This window comes from Peromyscus eremicus, chromosome 15, assembly GCF_949786415.1.
Source record: "Peromyscus eremicus chromosome 15, PerEre_H2_v1, whole genome shotgun sequence".
NCBI lineage: Eukaryota > Metazoa > Chordata > Mammalia > Rodentia > Cricetidae > Peromyscus > Peromyscus eremicus.
This window is the reverse complement of record NC_081431.1, coordinates 83000853-83022433: the sequence shown is the minus strand read 5'-3', so window position 1 is coordinate 83022433 and position 21581 is coordinate 83000853. Positions and strand designations below refer to the sequence as shown.

At 40.2% G+C, this 21581-nt stretch overlaps 1 pseudogene; it reads right to left on the bottom strand.

Annotated features, from left to right (window-relative positions):
• Positions 1–20731: 20731 nt before the first annotated feature.
• Positions 20732–21302, bottom strand: LOC131924980 (large ribosomal subunit protein eL15-like; annotated as a pseudogene).
• Between the last annotated feature and the right edge of the window lie 279 nt (positions 21303–21581).

Sequence of the window (21581 nt, the reverse complement as noted above, 5' to 3'; positions counted from 1 at the left end):
ACTCACTTAAAAAACATCTCAGTGGTAGTTCTAAAAAAGGAAAAAAACCCACAAATAACAGGCATATGAATAGCTTTTATATTCCTTCCTTCCTTCCTTCCTTCCTTCCTTCCTTCCTTCCTTCCTTCCTTCCTTCTTTCCTTCCTTCCTTCCTCCCTTCCTTCCTCTCTTTCTTCTTTTTTAGTTCAGTAGGAATTGGGAGAAATGTACACTAATTTAAAAAGATGCCACATTATTACAATCAGGTGAGTGAGCATTAGGAAGTTCCAGGGCCTGTGAAGGTGGGGTCACTGGGGGTATTTGTGTAATGACAGTGGAAGAGAAATTGAGTGTCTCTATTCTACAGCACATTTTTTTAAATTATGCTCATAACCTGTGACCCAACAATTTCATTTCTGAAAATAAATCCCAATTATGTGTGGGAAGTTTATAAAGACACTGGAAGGAAGGTATTTATTAAATTGTTGTTTCTGGCTGTAGATGGTTAAAGAAACAGCCTCCAGGTTGCATAATTAATGTGTAACAGGAACAGTAATCACTGTAGATTGTTATGTATTATGAAGAAGGGAGAAGCTGCATTTATTAAAATTTCTTAGATCCCTTGGTGGGTGAGAACAAGAAAGAGAAAATGTCATCCGGTCAGTATCTTTCACGTAAATTAAAAGTAAAGGCAGCACCTGTGCCATACATGGCTCAGTAGAAAAAAAAATGTTTGCTGTGAACTTATAAGGTATTGCGTTTGGATAACAGGCTCCCTTGTAAAAATCCAGACATGGCAATCTAGACCTGCCATCACAATGTTGGGAGAGGTCAAAACAGGAGCATCCCTGGGGCTTCCTAGTCATCTAGTCTCTCTGAACCAGTGTGATCTAGGCTCAGTGAAAGTCCAAATCTTAAAATCTAGGCTGGAACTTCACTGTGGAAAACACCTGATGCAAAGCTATGACCTTTACATATACATACATAAAACATACACACCAATATGCACAGAAAAATACACTTGTGCATACAGATAAAAAAATAAACAAGTAAATTCCCAACATAAATCTTATTTTATTTTACAGCTTATGAATTTGCCCATAGACATTAAACATGTCTATTGTTGATGAGGTTATATTAATATAGGAAGAGATCAGAGTGGAGGAAAGACAAATGAGGAAAATCGTGGGAACAACATTTATTGTTATGGACCAGGCACTGAGGAGTAGAGAAAGGTCAACTTCAGCATCTTAGAGAGTGAAGAGGAAATGTAGGCATTAAACTCATAAATACTGGAAGGTAAATAAGCACAGAGCCATGACCATTAGGGCTTTGTTATACTTATTATAAGATATACAGGAGAGTGAGGAACTTAATCTTTATTGCAATTACTTTAAGTTACCACTCAGGCAGAGGTAATTAGGCAGCATCCAGCACTCCAAAACTCTGCTCTCCATATCACTGTTCTATCTACAGAGGTTTCGTTGTTCCTGCTCCAATTCAGGGTTATTGTGCCAACCCAAGTACCCCTGCCTCCTGTTTCCTGCACCTGATACTGAGTCCTGGATTGTTTGTTTTTGATTATATCTCCTTGGAAGAGGGAATTTGACATGCCTTACTTGATACTTTCAAGTTTCTATTTCCTGTACAACATTTTTTACAAGGTGTCCTTAGACTAGGGTACACTATACAAAAGGTACCATTCAGGTACCAGCTGCTTCTCAGACCTATCTTAATATTAATGGTTTTGGTTGTTCTAGACCTTTGATTCACTTGTGTGGTGGTTTGAATAACAGTAGCCCTCATAGGCTCACAGATTTGAATGCTTAGGGAGTGGCACTATTTGCAGGAGTATGTGTGGCCTTGATTCAGGATATGTGCCACTGGGGGTGGGCAGTAGTGTTTCAAAAATTCAAGTCAGGTGCAGTGGTTCTCTTTTCCAGGTACCTGCAGACCCTGATGAGACCCTGGTGTAAAATTCTCAAGCTACTTCTCCAACACTATGTCTGCCTGCATGCTGACATGTTTCTTAACATGATGACAATGCACTACACCTCTGAAGCTATAAGCAAGCCCCAATTAAATGCTTTCCTTTATAAGAGTTGCTGTGGTCATGGTGCATCTTCACAGCAATAGAACACTGACTGAGACTACTAGATAAATACCAAGATCTAGCATCACTTTCCAATTGTTGGTGAAGCTGCTTTTTGTTATATTTGGTCACCACCATTTAGCCTCTGGTTAGCTCAATGGATTGTGTGTAGCAATAGGAAAAACTGCACCAAAAATTTATATTTTGGTATGGACTCCCTTGCTTCTGTGCTTGTTTAAAAGACAACTGTGCAACCGTGACAAGGTATTAAGCTGGTAATTCAAAAGAAGAATTTCAAGGATAAAAATACCTTTTAAAAACTCAGGTTTGCATCTCACTATGAACTGGTAAACTCTAACTTAAAGTAGGAAAAACAGATTTTATCATGATCCTCTCTCACCTTTATCCTCTCTCTCACCACCACTCTTTCTCACCATCGCAATCATCATCTCTCCTCCTCATCCTCTCTCACTATGATTATCTCTATCCATCACCCTCTTCCACCCTGTCATCACCCTGTCACCATAACTCTCTCCCTATCACTCTCTGTCACCATCATATTCTGTCAAAATCGTGCTTTCTTCATCACTCTCTCCCACCATCCTGCTGTCTCATCATCACCTTCTCCATCCACTCTATCCATCATCCTCTTCCTCCATCATCATCCATTACCACTATTCTGTCCTGCTTCCTCAGCATCACCATCTCTCACCAACAACTTCTATTAACATTGGCTTCTCTTCTCCATCATCTTTTCTTGCTATAATCCTCTGTGTCCATCTCTTTATTTCAACATCACCCCCTGGGACCATCATCCTCTGTCACCATCATCCTCTCTTTCTATAGTCTTCTGAAACTATCTTTTTTTTTCACAATTATCCTCTGTTACCTTAAAATTTTCTCACAGACATCTACTCTCTCCATTACCCTCTCCTGTCATCATCCTTGGTCACAATAACCCTCTGTCACGACCATCCTCTGCACTCTCATCTTTCATGAAGAACTGTAGAGAAGTGGGAAATTCAGCTAAGTTAGTGTCTTCCAGCCTGCCAATTCTTCAGCCATGAAGGTACTTCTTCTGTAGTTGCAATGTGCAACAGGAATGCTAAATAATCACGTCAGAGTTCTACCTCCATCGTCTCTCTTGTTTGGTCCCCAGGAGGATACCTCAGCACACTGATCTTGTCTTGGAAGAGAGCTCCATGCATTACAGATCCTTTAGTATCATAGTTCTCCTCCAAACAAAGCTCACTGAAGTAAATAAATTGATGAAAATATGTGGAAAAATGCAAACACAAGTATACACTTCAGAATGGCTTTTGTGGAGTATTTTATTTGTAGCTGAGAGAGTAACAGGCATCAAATACTAGGGAAAATAGATGAAACAATATTTTCAGGACACTGTCATTGGATAAATAATAAAGAGCCATACCCAATGATTCACGGTAATCAAATCTTCTCAAGTTAATCACCATCCAATATCAGGATCTTAGGACAGTTTCTGCAGTGTTTTAGGAAAATGTGATCCAGAATGTGCTAAGATGAGGAGACCCTGTGTTATGAAAACAGATCCCAGAAACCCAGAGATGCATCTGGCTGGGTTTTCTAGAGTGGAGGGTCAGTGAAGATAGACAAGCAGAGAGCAAGGCCACTGGGAAATTGCAGAAAGTCATTTTCAAGGAGACTCCTTTGGGCTAGAAGGGAACTAGTTAATAGAACTAGGTGTAGTGAAAAGTGCTCACACAGGTGTGGGTGTATGATTCAGAATGAGGTATCAAGAAACAGGGTTGGAAAAAGAAGCAATGTATGTGTGTGTAGGAAGCAGTTTTCAGGTGGCTTCATATTCTCTCTCCCTCCTCTTCCCTTCCCCCTCTCTCCATCTCCTGCTCCTACTTCTCAATCTCCCTATTACTCCCCTTTCCCCTCTTCCTCTCCATCCTTCTCCTCCTCCTTCTTCCTCTTCTTCCCTCTTTAAATTCAGAAAAGTGAAGAGTAGTGCTGGAGAGTCAGACTTCCTTGAAATTTACCCAAGAACCCCACTCATAGGAATGGGATCACTTTATGGAAGGCAAGCAGGCTTTGTGACCATCATCTTACTGTTTGACTTGGACAGATCCAGGGATAAAGATCCTGTGGTGATTCTAACTTTTATGAAGTTTTATCAACGGTGCCCTGTCTTGTATGTGACATAACAAACACATACCAATTAAGATCCTCTGCAGTGCTCCAGTAAGGAAATTCCATGGGCTTATTATTATTCTATATTTAGACAATATGATTCTATCTAAGTCTTAAAGTGCAGGATGAAGAAAATCTCAAATTGATTTACACCATTGGTATCAGTTACTTTTCTCATTGTCATGACAAAATAAAATATCTGACAAAAATGACTTAAGGAAGGAAGGGCTTAGTTTGACTCACAGATTTCTTTTCTTTTTTTTTTTTTCTTCTCTTTTCTTTCCTTAGGACATAGTCCATCGTGGCAGGGAAGTCATGGCAACAGGAACATGAGGCAGCTAGTCACATTGCATCCACAGTCAGGAAGCAGAGAGAAATGAATGCTGGTGCTCAGTTTAGTTTTTCTGTTTTATTTAATCCAAAAGCAAATTTCTTGGAATTAGGACACCCATGTTAGGGTTTAGAATGGGTCTTCCTGTATTATCAGTTCATCCAATAAAAAAAGTTCCTCACAGGCATGCTCAGAGGCTTATCTGGTGATTCTACATCCTAGGAAGTCAATAATAAAGATTAACACTCACAGCATTCTACTTACAAAGGGTGGAATAAATCTGTTTACTCAACATCACTTGGGAGCTTCTGGCTGGAGCAAAGCTAAAAACAAGGCTTCTTTATTGCAGTCCTTCAAACAGCCTCTGAAGCTATGTTTCCTGACTTACATAGCATGGGTGCAGTTTTTCTTTTAGATATGTTTTTATTAATATACATATTCATTTGGTATGTGTGTGCCTATATGAGTTCATCCAGCACATACGGGGATGAATGCAGATCCCCTAGTGGCCAGCAGAGTACCTTGAATCTCCTGGAAATAGAATTACAGTTAGCTGGGAGCTACCTCACATGAATTCTGGAAACTGAACTTGGCACTTCTGCAGGAGCCACTGAACCATCTCTCCAGGGCCCCAGTTTTATTTGCAACAAAAACAAAACATATACTTGACTCTATGCTAAGTACTATGCTAAGTACATATGATTTATGATTGTAGCTCCTTTCAGAATGGTTAGACTTTCTGAACACTTTGTGTACATGGCGAATGAATTATTATTTACTCCATTAAACTGAGCACTAGAACTTCATATTAGAATGAAGTACATTTACATTATTAACAAATATATAAAAAATGTAGTAGTATAATTAAAAACAGTAAAAAATGATTCAGATTATATTTCCTAGTAAGTCCAAAAAGCTATTTATTGACTCCTTAAGATATCAATATCCCATTCACTATCACATGAAATCCTAGGATTCATATTCTCCAACAGATAGAATGCTCTCTACAACTATATACTGGCTTAAACTCTTTTAGAATTATGTTATTTATGTACTTTGGAAGTTAACCAATGAAAAGATCTCTATGCTCATCTTAAATATTTATTTGTTTGTTTGTTTGTTTCTGTGTTGGTGTGTCTATGTGTCCCCACACATTCATGCCTTATTGTGAATGTGGAAAAGAAAGACAGCCTAAAGGAATGGATTCTCTTCTTCCAGCATGTATGTCCTTTGGGTCAAACACATGTCAGGGGGGCTTGCTTTGACCAGTGTCTTTATCTCACTGAGTCACATTGCTACTACACTTTATGGCTTTTATCAATGCCAATGTTTATAATTTTAGTCTTCTGTTGATGTAAGATGAATACATGCTGTGGGATAATGCTTTTGTACATTGGTTTAATAAAATGTTGATTGTCTAGTAGCCAGGCAGGAAGTATAAGTGGGATAAGCAGATAAGGAGAATTCTGGGAATTGGAAGGCTGAGTCAGGAGAGGCCAAACTGCTTTCCAGGGAGCAACATGTAATGGCACACAGGTAAAGCCATGGAAAATGTGGCGACAAACAGATTAACAGACGTGTAAGAGCTAATCAGTAGTTAGCCTGAGCTAATGGCTGAGCAGTTTTAATTAATATTAGCTTCTGTGTGTTTACTTGGATGTGAGTGGCTGCGGACTGGGCAGGACACAGGAAAACTTCAGCTACAAATACATTATATTTATCCTTGTTATCATGAACAGAAGCTTGCTCTTATTTATTATTAATTTCTTTTTATGCTCCTTAACTCTTTATGAAAGACACAAAGAAGCTTGATTGCCACTTCCTTTAAGCAGTATATACATATATTAAAATATTATCCACAGTTCTGAGTGCCACACTTACCTTTTTTCTAAACTATTGTTTTGCCCATATTTTCTGAACTATTGTTTTGAAAAACAAAACAAAACAAAATAAACTAGCATATTTTGTATTACTTTTTTCAATCAATCCTACTCTGTCATCACAATGGTAGTATTTTAGGAAATAATTCGTGCTAACAATTAGCATCAATGAAGGGTATTTAGTAACATTAAGTTATTTACATTTATTGATATGTATCATTTTCTGACAAACCATTAAAAAGTTTCAAAAGAGCAAGAAACATGAAAATTAATATATATTATGATAATAGAACATGAATAACTTTCTTTGGAACATGTTTTAAAAGGTCAGCCATATGAAAAGAGCTTTGCAGAGCAAAGTGCTAAAGAGAAGCATGGGGCTTCCCAGAATGGACCTAGTGGTATCACAGAAGTCAGACGCACAAAGCAATGAATAAAGCTTTGATAATTATAGGGGTGGAAATGGGCAAAGGGTGGCAATGAAACTTCTGGATGAGGAATAGTTTTGGAGTGTGGAGTAAAGTGCTTGTCATACAAGCATGGAGGCCTAAGTAGAAATCTCCCAACCTGTATAAAAATATGCAATACTGTGGTCCTAACTTGTACTCCCAGCACTGGGGAGGACACAGCAGGAATCAGGGAGCTTACTGGCCAGCCAGTAATTGCAGAATGGATAAACTCAAAGTTCAGTAAGAGACTCAGTCTCAAAACTCAAGGTGGGGGATGAAGAAATGACTCAGTTATTAAGAGTACTTGCTGCTCTCGAAGAAGTCCCAAGTTCAGTTCCTGACACCCCCATGGCAACTTAGTACTGTCTGTAACTATCTAATGAAATCTTGTATCCTCGGTGGGCATCAGACATTCATACGGATCACAAACATACATTCAGCCAAAAAAAAAAAAAAAACAAAACTAAAAATAGCAACAATGACAAAAAACACTATGTAAGGCACAGAGGGATAAAGGGAGAGACTTGACAGCAACTTCTGAGCTCCACATGCAGTTACACACACGTGCAAATAAACACACATTACATACACACAACACACATGTACATGTGTACACACACACCTACACACACACACACAGACACACACACAAACACATCACACAATACCACTTATAACCCTTCATAATATCATATTCTCTAGGGCCCTTTACCAGGGAAGGTATAAACATAAAACACTAGAGCATCATAAAGTTTCTGCTCTCTTCCTTATAAGGAACTCACCATTAGCTAAGACTCTTATTCATAGAATTCTTGTCTGACTTTAGAGTCTTACTCTTAATTAAGAATAAACACGAAACTTGATTTATTTACAACAGAATGATTCAGAACAAAGTGAGAAAACAAACCCAAGGTTTAGATACAAAAAGTAAAATTCTGCGAGACCAGCAGAATCCTAGCTTGTTTCTCACAGCACCTATTGAGTAACATCGTTCCAGTGAGACATGAGCAAACATCTACTTACTCTAAGTAGGAAATATGACAGAACAAAAGAAGGACACCAACAAAGTCTAATTTGGTGTATTACACAATGAGTTTTACTGGGGTCGTTGCAGAACTATGAGTAAGAGATTATACACAGGGCAGGGGTGACTCAAAAACAGCTGCATCACCAAAAACCACCCCAGGGTGGGTGATGTGTCACAAAAGCTGGAAACCTGGAGTCCATTGTGCAGCCTCTAGGCAGCTCCCCGGGTTGGAGGGTGTCCTTTCAAAGCCTCTTCCAGGCAGCTCTGATCTTCTAGGAGTGTCTCTCAGAAGTCTTTTCAGCTTTTCTAGACAGTTTTAGCAACTTTGGGAGGCCACTGAGTTGTTCACTTTCTGATGTAATGAGCTTTCCTGCAGGAGGAAATGTTTCACCTCTGCTTAGAGCATCCTGTTGCTCTGCATCCCAGCAAATACCCTGGGTCTTAATGAGTTTCTTCCATAGATGGAAGGTTTTAATCTCAAGGGAAGTTACTACATACCAGCATCTAAAGGTGTCTTCACTGAGCACAAGTTGCTTTATTTTATAAAATATTTATATAATTATAAAACATTTTTCATAATGTTTTACTGATTTTTTTCAGAATTTCCCATCATGCATCCACATAACACACACTTCCCAATCCTTCTGTGTGTACCTCTCTACCCTTGTGATTCCCCCCCCGAAAAAAAAACTAAAATTAAAATAAAAAAATAGAAAAAAAGTCCAATTTCTGTTATCTATATACTCACTGGGGCATGATCAAACTCTCTGTGGCCTACCCCTTGAACAGAACTGAGTCCTTCCCCTCCCCAAACCCCTAATCCCCACCAGAAGTCACCAATTATGGAGAACATCCATACTTTTTATCACACTTTTTAAGAGTTGCTCTTTACATCAGCAGGCTCATGGACATCAACATGGCTTCAGGCTGCAGCACACACATCTGCATTGCCTTGGATGACAACATGGGCCATAGACATCAACATAGTCCCTGGCTGCATCAGGATGATGGGTCCACACATGGCTCTCAGGGGCTGCATGGATCATGGAACAACAGCAAGGCCCCAGGTGGCTGCACAGGCTATTCATACTGACATGGCCCCATGAGGCAACAAAGACAGAGGACTTTGTTGGTATCTGTCAGCAAGGCTTCTGTCAGCAGCACAGACCACATATGTCCACATGGATCTCAGGCTTCATCAGATCCTGGGGCACCAGCATGGACACAGGAACCATAATGCCCTCTGGTGCCATCACGTTCCTTGATGGTCCATTGAGTAGGTCCAATCCAGAAAGTGAAACTTTCCTCATCTCAGGCCTCTGTTGTTGCCATAAGCCAGCATGATCATGTGGACAGGCAATGTGTTGAGGGGATGAGTCTGTGTCTCCATAAGCTCCAGGCTGCTGTACACCAAAACCCAACCTTACTGGGCAATGACATATTCCACTGTCAGCCTCAGCTCTCTCTCACACCTGTCACCATCATTGCATTTCCAGTTCTGCCTCTATCCAAAGTGCATGTTCTGCTGCTCTGTTTTTCTATCTTTCCAACCTCTCCATTACTTATTCATTTATTGTAGTGAGTTAGAATAACCCTTTCACAGGGTCAGCTAAGACCATCGGAAAACATGTGTATTTACATTATGATTCATAACAGTTGCAAAATTATAGTTATGAAGTAGAAATGAAAATAATTTTATGGTTGGAGGGTTACCACATGAGAAATTGTATTAAAGAGTCACAGCATTAGGTAAGTTGAGAACCACTGCTATAGAGAAACACAATGTGGCTACATTTTCACTGGAGAGTCTGAGAACCCAGTCAGTAGCTGTTCAATTTTTGAGGTTAATGCTTCAGACATCAACATCTGGTAAAAGGTCTGTCAGATTCCTGGAGATCTGTTGGCCTTTGGTCACATGGCAAGGTTGAAGAAGCTGTGTTCTGATGCCAGGTAAGGACAGAACTGGAAGCAGCATTAACAGGGTAGATACACCCACTAGTGATACACAAAGGATGTCAGGCAAAAAGCAAAAGCTCTGCTCTCAAACATTGGATCAAGGCCACTGTCAAGAGGTCTCACACATACTTAGGTTGAGTGTTCCCATCCCACAGGTGATCCAGATGATTGCCTGTTACTTGATTCCATATCCCATCAAGTTGACAACTAAGATTAACTATCTTAACAGTGGATGGAGAAATGTTTTCAGTGATGATGTTTGAGAATCCTTCTTGACTGTTGAAAGAGAGTCTAGGGTTCTTGATACTTGTCAGCAAAGCATGGTGGATGGGTATAGAACTTTGATCAGAAAGGAAATACATACAGCCTATATTATGATCAATCTATGTGAGTCTATTAAATGGGAAACAGAATTTATTAAGATATAAACTGAGGAAATACACTCACGATTACAGAACTGAGTAGACAGCAGAAGTCATCCTCTGATCTGACCAGGAGCAAATCCACCTCACAGGCAGGAGCAGGGAGAAAGAGAATGTGATCCTTTTAAAATTCCTTATAAGAAGTCAAGCACAAAGGCAGGAAGCACCACCCCCTTTGGGCTGTAAAGCTCAAGGTCATGGTTGGTGCAAATACCACTACAAGCTTATTTCCAACTCCAGGTATAAGGAAGAGCTGCAAAAGAAGGGCAGCACCATAGGAGTCTGTCCTCTTAAACACTGGGCCATAATTAACATCATCAGTATTCTAAGATACAGACTTTACTCATTAAAATCCATGGCTCTGTCTTTCCTGGAATACTACATATTAATCTCCTCAGCCTTTCATAGTTAGGAAATATCTGCTCAATTCAGACCAAAAAAAAAATGCTAGTATAAATACCACTGGGCATTAATTTCAGAATAGAGAACTAGAAAGGCCTCTGTGAGTTTTAAGTTTTAAATCCTTTCTTTTCTGCTATGACAACATCAGGAATCACTCATTCTAGATTTTGAAGACTACAACCCCAAATATCAGAACATTAGTTCATTACCTTTCAATCTTCTGTGTTGTATAGACACCACAACAAGACTGTCAATACTTGGTGCTTTTAGTTTCCAGGTGCTATTGTCATGGTATTGTGTCCTAGATTCCTCCATCTACCGATTTATGTAAGTATGAATTATGGTACTCTTAAGAATTTGTTTACATAATTGGTTGGAAAGGTCAATACTAATTGCCAACTTGACAGAATCTAGATTCATGGGAGATTTGACTCTCTGGATATGCCTGTGAAAGTTATCTTGGTTTTATTCATGAAGGTGGAAAGATCCACCCGCTGTCAGTAGTATTATTGCCTAAGATGGAATTCTAGATTGTATAAAAAGGCAAAAGGGAGCTACCCATATGCATTTATCTCTCTCTGCTTTCTAATTACAGATACAGTGTGACTAACTGATTCAATTTCTCCCTGCTTTGACTCTTCTGCCATAAAGTAGTGTACCCTTTAATTGTGAGCCAGAATAAACACTTTCTCACCAAAGTTGCTTTTTTGTGAGTATTTTATCATGGCAGGAGAAGAGAAGCTAACACAGGATGGGGGTGAAGAAGAAGCCACAGCCATATCATTAATATACTAACCCAGAAGTTTTTCTTCATAGCAATAAATATGTAGTAAATAGAATTAGCATCTTGAAATGATGATGAATAAAGCCAAAAACTTAAAGAGTAAAATAAGGATCTATGAACTCTTTTAATAGTCTAACTTTCAATGTACTTTCATTACTTTAGTTAAAAGGTCAGTGCTCTTAAAATAAGAATGGACTCAGCCAGACTGCCCTGCTACATCCATGAAAGATTCTTCTCCCTCCTCTTTTGAGGCTCTGCCATCTTCAGAACATTTTCCCAACAGCTTACTGGGATCTTACAGATGATGAAAGGATGAGTTAGGTGATATCATAATTAATTCAGGCTTTTTAAACATACAACCATAGACACCAAAGCAACAGAATTTTGTGTTGTGTTCTATACACTGAATGTCCAAGATCAAGGTAAAGAGGTTCTGGTCTGTGCTTCATTAGCAGACACGTTACCATGGCCAACAGATAACAGGAAGAGGACCAGGAAGTTCTCGGTATCTCCATTTATTTATTCATTCTGTCTCTCCATGTTTGTGTGTGAAGCTGCTCTCATGTGGATAAGTGTGCATGGACATATCTGCAAGTGCATGTAGAAATCAGATGTCAACTTCAAGCATAATTCCTCAGATAACATCCATTTTGTTCTTTTCAGGCAATGTCTCTCATTGGCCTGCAGCTTGCCAATTAGGCCAGCAAGCTCCAAGGATCTTCCTGTGCCCATCTCCCCAGTGCCATGACAATGAGTATGTGCCACTAAGCCCATCTTTTTATGTGGGTGTAGGGATTGAGTTTAGGATTTGTGATTTTGTGGCAAGTGTTTTATTAACTGACCCTTCTCACAAGCTCCCTGGAAACCCTTTCATAGAGATACTAATCCTGTTTACAATGACTCCATTCTCAGGACTTAATTGCGTATCAAAGGTCTCACCTTCAGATACCATCATACTATTCAATATAGTGTAGCTAAAGTTTTCTTGCCTGGCCCACAGTCAGGACAAATCTCTCTCACCTGCCTCAGACCCGACCAAGTAAACACAGAGACTTATATTGGTTACAAACTGTATGGCCGTGGCAGGCTTCTTGCTAACTGTTCTTACAGCTTAAATTAATCCATTTCTATAAATCTATACCTTGCCACATGGCTCGTGGCTTACCGGCATCTTCACATGCTGTTACTCATCGTGTCAGCTGGCAGTGTCTCTCTGACTCAGCCTTCCACTTCCCAGCTTTATTCTCCTCCTTGTCCCGCCTACACTTCCTGCCTAGCCAATGGCCAATCAGTGTTTTATTTATTGACTAATCAGCAACACATTTGCCATACAGAACATCCCACAGCAATATAGCATGAATGTATGAATCTTAAGGGGATAAAAACACAGTAATTTCATAGGACACACTAGTTTCCTTTTGCTGGTTAGATTCTGGTGCTCTTGACTATTGACCAGCACGGACCAACATAAAGGTCATCATCATTATCCATCTCAAATGGAGGCAGGAGATGGCACCTCTCCAGGGAACCTCAAGTGACAAAGTTTACATCAGCAGGACATATCTCAGAGATGAGAATAAATGCAGAGGGAGCTTTCTTAGGAATCTGGCTGCCTCCATTTCTGCAACTCAGCAACTAATGTTTATCAAAACTAAGAGACTGATGTTTTATCATTACTTTGGATCTACCTATGTACAAACCACAGCAGTTTATTTTATATCCTTCTCTATAGAAAGTAGGTGCTCAGTTGGTTTTCCATGTGTATTCACATGCTCTCTCTCCTCTTCAGAACACTCATCTTTCCACTACAAAGGTAGTAGAGACATAAAACATTGTCTAACATCGATGCATATGCATAAATATGTGTGTACCTTTGATTTTTCATGGCTATGTTTACTTCTTTCTCTTTTTCCAACTTTATGTGTATGCTCATGTGTGTGTTCATGTGTGTGCAAGTAATTTTGACTGTATGTGTACATGTGTATATGTGTATATGGAGACCACAGGTCAACTTTGGGAGTCATTTCTATGCTTCCCACCTTATTTAAGGGAGGGTCTGTCACTGGCTTGATATATGTCATGTCGTCTAATCTGTATGACCAGAGACACCAAGGATAAAGCCACAACCCTTCCAACATTGAAATTATATGTACTCACTGTGGTGCCCAGCTTTTTTATGTGGTTTCTGGGGATAGAACTCAAGTCATCATGTTCTCATTGTAAGCTCATTGCCAATTGAGAAGGCTCCTAAGCCAGCTTCATGCATACTTTTATAATCAATAGTCAACACAATCAAGCAATCAAATGTAGTCTAGACAAGATGTTACAGAATAATTTCTCCCTGCCCCTTCCTGCTACATAGCTATAAACACTGGTATTGGCAGAGGCAAATGCCAACAGATGGAGGAAAGAAAGAGTGTGGTCAGGGATCCAGGAGTGGAGAAAACCCACCAGTAGTGCTTCACACTCCTACAGACCCCACACCTAGCATTTTCCGAGCCTGTGGTAGCAATTCTGATTGGTCAGGTTGCCTCCTTCTCCTCAAACACCTCCAAATCCCCACTCCTTTCATAACCACTTGAGGGCCCAGGAATATAGCAATATAAAATAGTAATCCTAAAAAAAGTAAATAAATAAAAGCTGACAGTCATCAGCTTTAAAGATTAACTTCTAACAATGGATCTCTGCTTTACAGCCAACTCTTCTGTCAACAGCCAGGGGTTAACTGTTAGCCCCCTTGCCCCTTATAGCCAACAACTGCCTGGACCAAAGTTAACTTTCAATAGTAGTTTCTACATGACTTCTAGCATGCACCCCATGCCTGATGCTTACCTTTGCTATGGGGAGCTTGAAACCCACCTACTTTGCCACAGCTTCAGAATCATGAACTCTGGCTGTGGTCTCAGCTAGCTGATAAGCTTTTGTGCCCCATGGTGATTTTCTTTTCTTTCTTTGATTTTTTTTCTAGAATAAAGTTTGCTTCTGGTTTAATAGAATTTGGTGTTCTGTCCCCCATTATTGTGTGACCCCAGATCCAACACACTCTCATGATGGTTATTTGGAAAGTATTAAGTGAACCCAGCACCATAGCTTAGGGATATTGATTAGAACCCTGCCAATGACAAACAGTCAGAGCAGCGTTCTCTTCTCTGCTGGGCCTGAGGTTTCCTGCCCTGAAAGTGGTGGAGAGTGGGGAGCAAGAGAAACCCAGAGGAGTGTCCACACTGCAGCATGTTGAGGGCACAAAGGTCCTTGCACCCACAGAGCATGACTGTAGATGAATTTCTAAACAGTCTTATTAATTAAAAAACATGGAGCCAGAAATTGGGATTAAAGCCTGAGAGAAATCAGAGGACTAGGAAGAGCCACCAGGTGAACTCATCTCACTAACTCCGCAGCTTCCAAAAGCGAGACACTTCCTGTCTACCCTCGTCTATATGCCTTGCTGTTCTGCCATCTCTGATTTGCTTTCTCTGTCCAGCTACATCACTTCCTCTTCCTGGCGAGCTCTGTCACTTCCTGTCTGTCTGTACAGACCTCCAGACCTCCATGGTTAACTAGTGTTGGCATTAAGGCATGTGCCACCACACCTGGCTCTGTTCTCAGTGTGGCCTTGAACTCACAGAGATCTAGACAGTTCCCTACCTCTCAAGTGATAGGATTAAAGGCATGTGTTAAATTGCATGACTTTTGTGTTTACTTATAATGGTTGGCTTTTTTCTCTGATCTCCAGGCAAGCTTTATTTATTAAAACACAAGTAAAATATCATCACATCAGCACAAATAAAATATCACCACACATGAGGGGACCAGGAATGTTAAACGTGTATGAGCCTGTCCTCTAAGGAGGACGTATCTGTTTTCCACCAAAAAGACTGGGAGTGGATATTGATAAGGGTCTGGTAACCTTATTGCGATCTGTGGAGAAAGACTTCACCTAACTTTTACTATAGAGGCAGACCTTACCCAAATTCCCCAGAATGATTATTTCAGACTTTTTCCTCCATAGATCATTATCTTTAGCTCCCAGTTAATAGAACCTGTCCTTAGTGGATATGTCACATGTATTTTATGTAGCGCTAAACTCTATGCTATCTTGAACAGAGACTACATTAGAGTCTAGGCTTTTTAGCTGTAGAAGCTACTCTCAAGGTTATGTGTACCTTGTAGAGGAGGTTCTATATGGTCACATCTTAAGCCTTATTGTGCACCTGCAGTTGGAATGATCATTGTCTGGAAAGCTTAAATGGGAATGATTATTGCCTGGAAATTTTTTCTGAAATTGTACTTGCTTTAAATATGCTGACAATGAACAGCTTGGTATTAGACTCCCTGAAGTCTGATCCATGTTGACAATTCAATCAGAACCCAGTTTTTATTCTCATGTCTTTGTGGATTTGCTTCCCTGCCTGGACACCTGCAGGGTCTCTCAGTAGCAAGCAGTCCATTCAGGAAACTTGAGACGACAGGCATTCTTTCCTTCCAGAGACAGTGAGTGAGGCAGTAAGAGTGCACCTCTTGGAAGATATCATATTCTTCTATCACAGGGAGATACCTGATGGCCTGTGACTGGATTCCAAGAATCTGCTTTCTTATCCTCAGGCATCACAAGGAATATGGAAGATCACAAGGTACCAATGATCCATGCTCATCATGGACCAGCTCATTGGCTTCACCGGGCTAAAAGAAGATTCACATGGTGATCAAGAAAGTGTATGTGGATAAAAAGAAAGATCTAAATACCATCCAGATGATGGATTTGCAGGATTTAATGACATTGAGTACTCAAAGTTAAATTTGTAATTATTTTTCTTTTTTTCTTAACACATACACATGCATATTCTATGTGGCACATCATAAATGCATATAATTCTGATTTTCATCTATATTTCAATTAAAAAACATTAATTAAATAGCATAAGTGTGTTCCAGCACAATAGACAAAATATTCAGAATACAAGGAAAAATGACTAGTCAGTGTAGGGAGATCCATGATGGTCATTATTTCATTGAAAACAGATATTCAGTTAATAGCAGTGAGACAAATGAGATGTTGGCATTATGTAACACATATTTTGTAAGCAGAAAAAAATGACAAAACCGAGGAAAAGCAGTTCAAATGAAAGTCTCTGTCTCAGTATCATGGAGGACAGAAGCAATTGGTAGACTACTTCTTTTAATTGCTGAAAGTAAAAATATAAACATCTTTAGCAAGCACAAGCATTCTGCAAGACTAAAGGAGAAATACAAGCACTTGCCACAAAAGGCAAGTATACCTGTCCCTAAAGTCAGCCATAGAAAATTCTTTGAAAATGGTTAGTGGGCTGGAGTGACAGCTCCATCAGTGTTCTGGTTAGGTTTGTCTGTTTGTTTGTTTTTGTTGGTTTGTTTTTTTGTCACCTTGACACAAGATAGAGTCATCTGGAAAGTAGGAACTCCAGTTGAGAAAATGCCACATCAGCTTGGCCAGTGGACAAGTCTGTGTGGCAATTTCTTGATTAGTGATTAAAATGTGATGGTTTGGGATGGTTCCAGGTCTGGACAGGTGGTCCTGGGCAACCTCAGCAAGCCATAAAGAGCAAGCCAGTAAGCAGCATTCCTTCACAGGTTCTGTTTTAGCTCCTGCCTCCAGATCTCTACCTTGAGTCCCTGTCCTTTCTACTTCCTTAGTAAAATGGAAAAGATGAGGTACCTTTGTATAACATGAAATTCATGGAAACCAAGCCTAGCGTGTGCTGTATGGCATTATTCTTGGGGAGACATAAACAAACATTTCAGCAGCTGCTGTGGGATGGTCTGTATGTCAAATGTGTTGCTGATTGGTCAATAAATAAATCACTGATTGGCCAGTGGCCAGGCAGGAAGTATAGGTGGGACTAACAGAGAGGAGACTTGAGAGAACAGGAAGCTGGGTGAAAAGACACTGCCAGCCGCCGTCAGGACAAGGAAGATGTAAAGTACCGGTAAGCCACAAGCCACGTGGCAAGGTATAGATTTATAAAAATGGATTAATTTAAGCTGTAAGAACAGTTAGCAAGAAGCTTGACATGGCCATACAGTTTGTAAGCAATATAAGTCTCTGTGTTTATTTGGATGGGTCTGAGTGGCTGTGGGACTGGCAGGTGAGAGAGATTTGTCCTGACTGTGGGCCAGGCAGGAAAACTCTAGCTACAAGCAGCCTAGATATGGAGCTCATGACAGACCAAAGTACGGATGCCAGTAGAGTACAACTTGGCGAACTGTGGTGATATTTTATTTGTGCACATCAATAAAGCTTCTCTGGGTATCAGAGGAAAAAGCCAGCCACGATATTAAACATAGAAATCGGGCAATGGTAGCACATGCCTTTAATTCTAGCATTTGGGAGGTAAAGAGCCATCCAGATCTCTGTGAGTTCAAGGCCACACTGGGAACAGAGCCAGGAATGGTGGCTCATGCCTTTAATCTCAGTGCTAGTTAACCATAGAGGTCTGGAGGTCTGTACAGATAAACAGGAAGTAATAGAGTTTGATGGAAAGAGGAAGTGATGGAGCTGGGTGGAGAGATGAAGTAAGATGGCATGGCACAGAAAGGTATATAGGCTTGATTATACAGGAAGTATCTCTCTCTTTGGCTGAGGATTTCCTAGAGGTAAGACATGGCTGACTTGCTCTCTGATCCCTCAGTTTTCACCCCAATATCTGTCTCTAGGTTTTTGATTAATAAGATCATTTAGTAATTTGTCTTACAGTGAATGAGTTTATTGGGGTTATTTGTAGAAGTAAGATGTGTTACAGGAATGAAAATGAGTCAAAAACAGCTGTAGTGTCACAGCCCATTCCAACATGTATAACAGCTCACCAAAGCTGGAAACCTAGAGCACACTGCATAGCTTGTGGGCAGCTTAACAGGTTCTTCAAAGATACCCTTTCCTAGTAGCTTAGTTGCTCTGATACTCTTCGAGGCAGCTCAGCTGGTCATTGTTTCTTCTAGACAGTTTAGCTGGTCTTTGTTTCTTCCCATGCATCTGGGCTTGCCTTCTTCCTTACAGCTTGGTCTACAAGTGCATGCCTCTCAGCAGTCTTTACTGCTTATGTACTTCTAGAGAGAGAGGGTTCTAGTGAATCCAGTCAGTTTCAGGGACTTCCTGGAGCTATTTTGAGTTGCTTAGATGATATCCTCATATCAAGGTGTCAATAGGATCCCCTTTGCTTCAAGGTCTTAAGACTTTGCTTCTTCTAGGTCTTGGTGATCCTAAGTAATGTTAGATATTCCATGGTATGCTGATGTGCCAATCTAGTTTCTGCCTCTGCCATCATATGACTTTCTCCCTAGTATGTCTTGGGGCCTTGACCTACCTTTCTTCAACAGCACCCTAATTGTTAGAATAAGAGTCTATCCTGATTAAAAATGGTCATCGTTCACTAAATTTAATTATAACTTTTATGGCTCTATATTAATTACCTTTTCATTGCTGCAACAAAGTATGTGATGAAATCAACTTAAGGAAGGGTTTGCTTTGCCTCCATTTGAGGATGCTCTCGATCATAGTGAAGACAGTGTGGAGGTAGGGGTGGGGTATAAAGCAGCAAGTCACACTGTACCTGCTCTTGTACCTGCTCTTGCACTTCTTGGGAAGCAGACAGATGGATGCTGGTGCTCATTTTGTCCCCCCCCCTTTTCAGTCTAGGACCATATCTAATGGAATGGTGCTGCACATGTTTACTTAGGCTAAGTTCTTCCCATTTTACTTAACCAAATCTAAAAAACTACCTCACAACAAATCCAGGGTGACTTAAATCCTATCAAGTTTACAAGCAAGAGTAATCCTCAAGAGCCTCTTTTCACATTTACACTTGTGGGAGTTAAGGCTTCAACTCATATTGGGTGGCACAATTACACTTTCAGTGAAATCCTGATCAATAAATGCTAAGTGATTTTTTTTTGTCAAATTTATACTTTTAATCAAAAGGTTTTCTTTTTCTTTGAAACTGTGAGTTTGTATGTGGAAAACTACAAAACTTGTCTATGTACACTACAATAAATTTAGAGAGCAAAAGATATTTTTGAAAATAGCTCACTAATATACTGGTTATTTTTATTAGGAATTCAAAAAGATTTTCTTCTTTCCAAAAACAAGACCACTGTCTTGACCCCTGTTAATACATAAAGAGCAGTTTTGCCTATTCTAAGCTTCTAAGATGGAATAACCATGTGGTGTTCACATTTACTGTTACGAATTGGATAATATGTTTATCAGGTTAATCCTTTTAATGGAACAGATCTCAAGGAAATGATTTCCAAACTGCCTTAGTCCTGACCCAGGAGGATGATTACCTGCAACAATCCATCAGCCAAACTACTAAACACAAGAACACTTTAGTGGGCCTCTGACCTTGGCATTAGAGAGTCCCAAAAAGGACACCAATCACAACAGCTGTACCTTGTGCTTCTAGGACTCCCAGAGAGGAGACTAAAAGTTGAACTATTGCAGTAGCAAGGAATGTCCACAGTACCACAGAGAAGCATTGGAGTATCCATACTAGGATCACTGGAGAAGTGTGGTGCAAGGGGCTGAAGCCTGTGCCTTCTCTCTCCTATGTAGTCATGGGCCATGTGTGGAAGTAAGAGAACATTCTGGTGCTGGTCCCAGCCTTTCACAGTGTTGAAAGAGACTCTGTCGCTCTCTTCCTTTCCCACCCTCCCTGTCTTCTTAATTTCTCACTGCTCTTATAGTGCAGCTTTTTAGAGCTTCTGAAGAGTCTCTTGTTTCTACCTCCCTAAGGACAACCAATATCAGCTACTTGGCTGGCTTTCTATGTGTGCTGGGGATTCAAACTCAGGTCTTTACACTCCCACCGTAAAATGCTTCTTCAACCTAGTTATTTCCTCAGCCACTGTCTAACTTCTCATTCTATGAAATGACTGAACATAGCTAAGAAAGAGACTGTATAGGATGGGGAGAAGTGATCAACAGAATTGACCCCACAGTTGTGCTGAGTGAGAATGGTAATGACCTTGGTTCTGGCTGAACTCTATACTGCTCTGGCTTTGAGGACAGTGATGGGAGGGCATTTCAAGTAACAGACAAGCAAAGAGCAATGTAGAAACTTCTGTAGTTGGGGCCAAGAATATAAAAACCACTGAAATGACATGTACCCAACCATGTGATCAGTCTTTTTTTTTTCTGCCTACATTGTTTATTGGGTATGAATTTTACATGAAACATGTTTTTCAACAGTAACAGTAGAGCTAGAGAATATTGTGCCACCTTCTCCAAGCTGCACATCCAGAGCCACCCATAGTGTGGTGGAAACTGTGGCCCTTTCCAAGACCACAACTCTTGTGGTCCACAGATGTCAGCATACACATCTCTCTGTGCTTGCAGACTGGTTTGGTGATCCACTGGGTGTCAGGATTTCTCTTGATCCCTTTATTGAATGGATCAATAGGGATAACCTAAAATAATTTATATATGGACTCTTCACCAACCCAGTAAGAGTTGATGGCACTTAAAGCCCCACAGTACCTTCCACAGATCTCCAACAGACTGATTGTTTTGGGCAAACTTTAGCTTGTTAACATCATGATGGACAGACTTGTCATAAGTTGTACCCTTAAGAACTAGGCACTTTCAGCCACTAAGACATTTTTGCTTGTGCTTATATCCCACCCTGCTCACCCGATCTGAACTTGTTGGGTAGGAAGCCCTGTGCAGCACAGAGAGCTGGTGGTATTGCCAGAAGTGAACCCTTGGAAGTAAGCATATCAGGTCAGACTGCTTCTTCCTCCATAGCTCCTGGGTTTATTTGTGTGCTCCCATCCTAGCTCACGTGAGAGCTCACATGATCTCTCTTGAGTTTGATTTTGTTTGTATTTTAATTAGTATTGTGTGATTTATGGAGTTAAAACAATATTTTTAAACTTTAAAAATATGAACGTGTCTATAGTGTGTGTGTGTGTGTGTGTGTGTGTGTGTGTGTGTGTGTGTGTGTGTAATCTATGTTTATGTAGATGCTAATCAGAAGACAACCACAGAACAGTCATCCATTTTTTTTTGATACAAGACATCATTGGTCTGAAACTCACCAATTATAGCAGA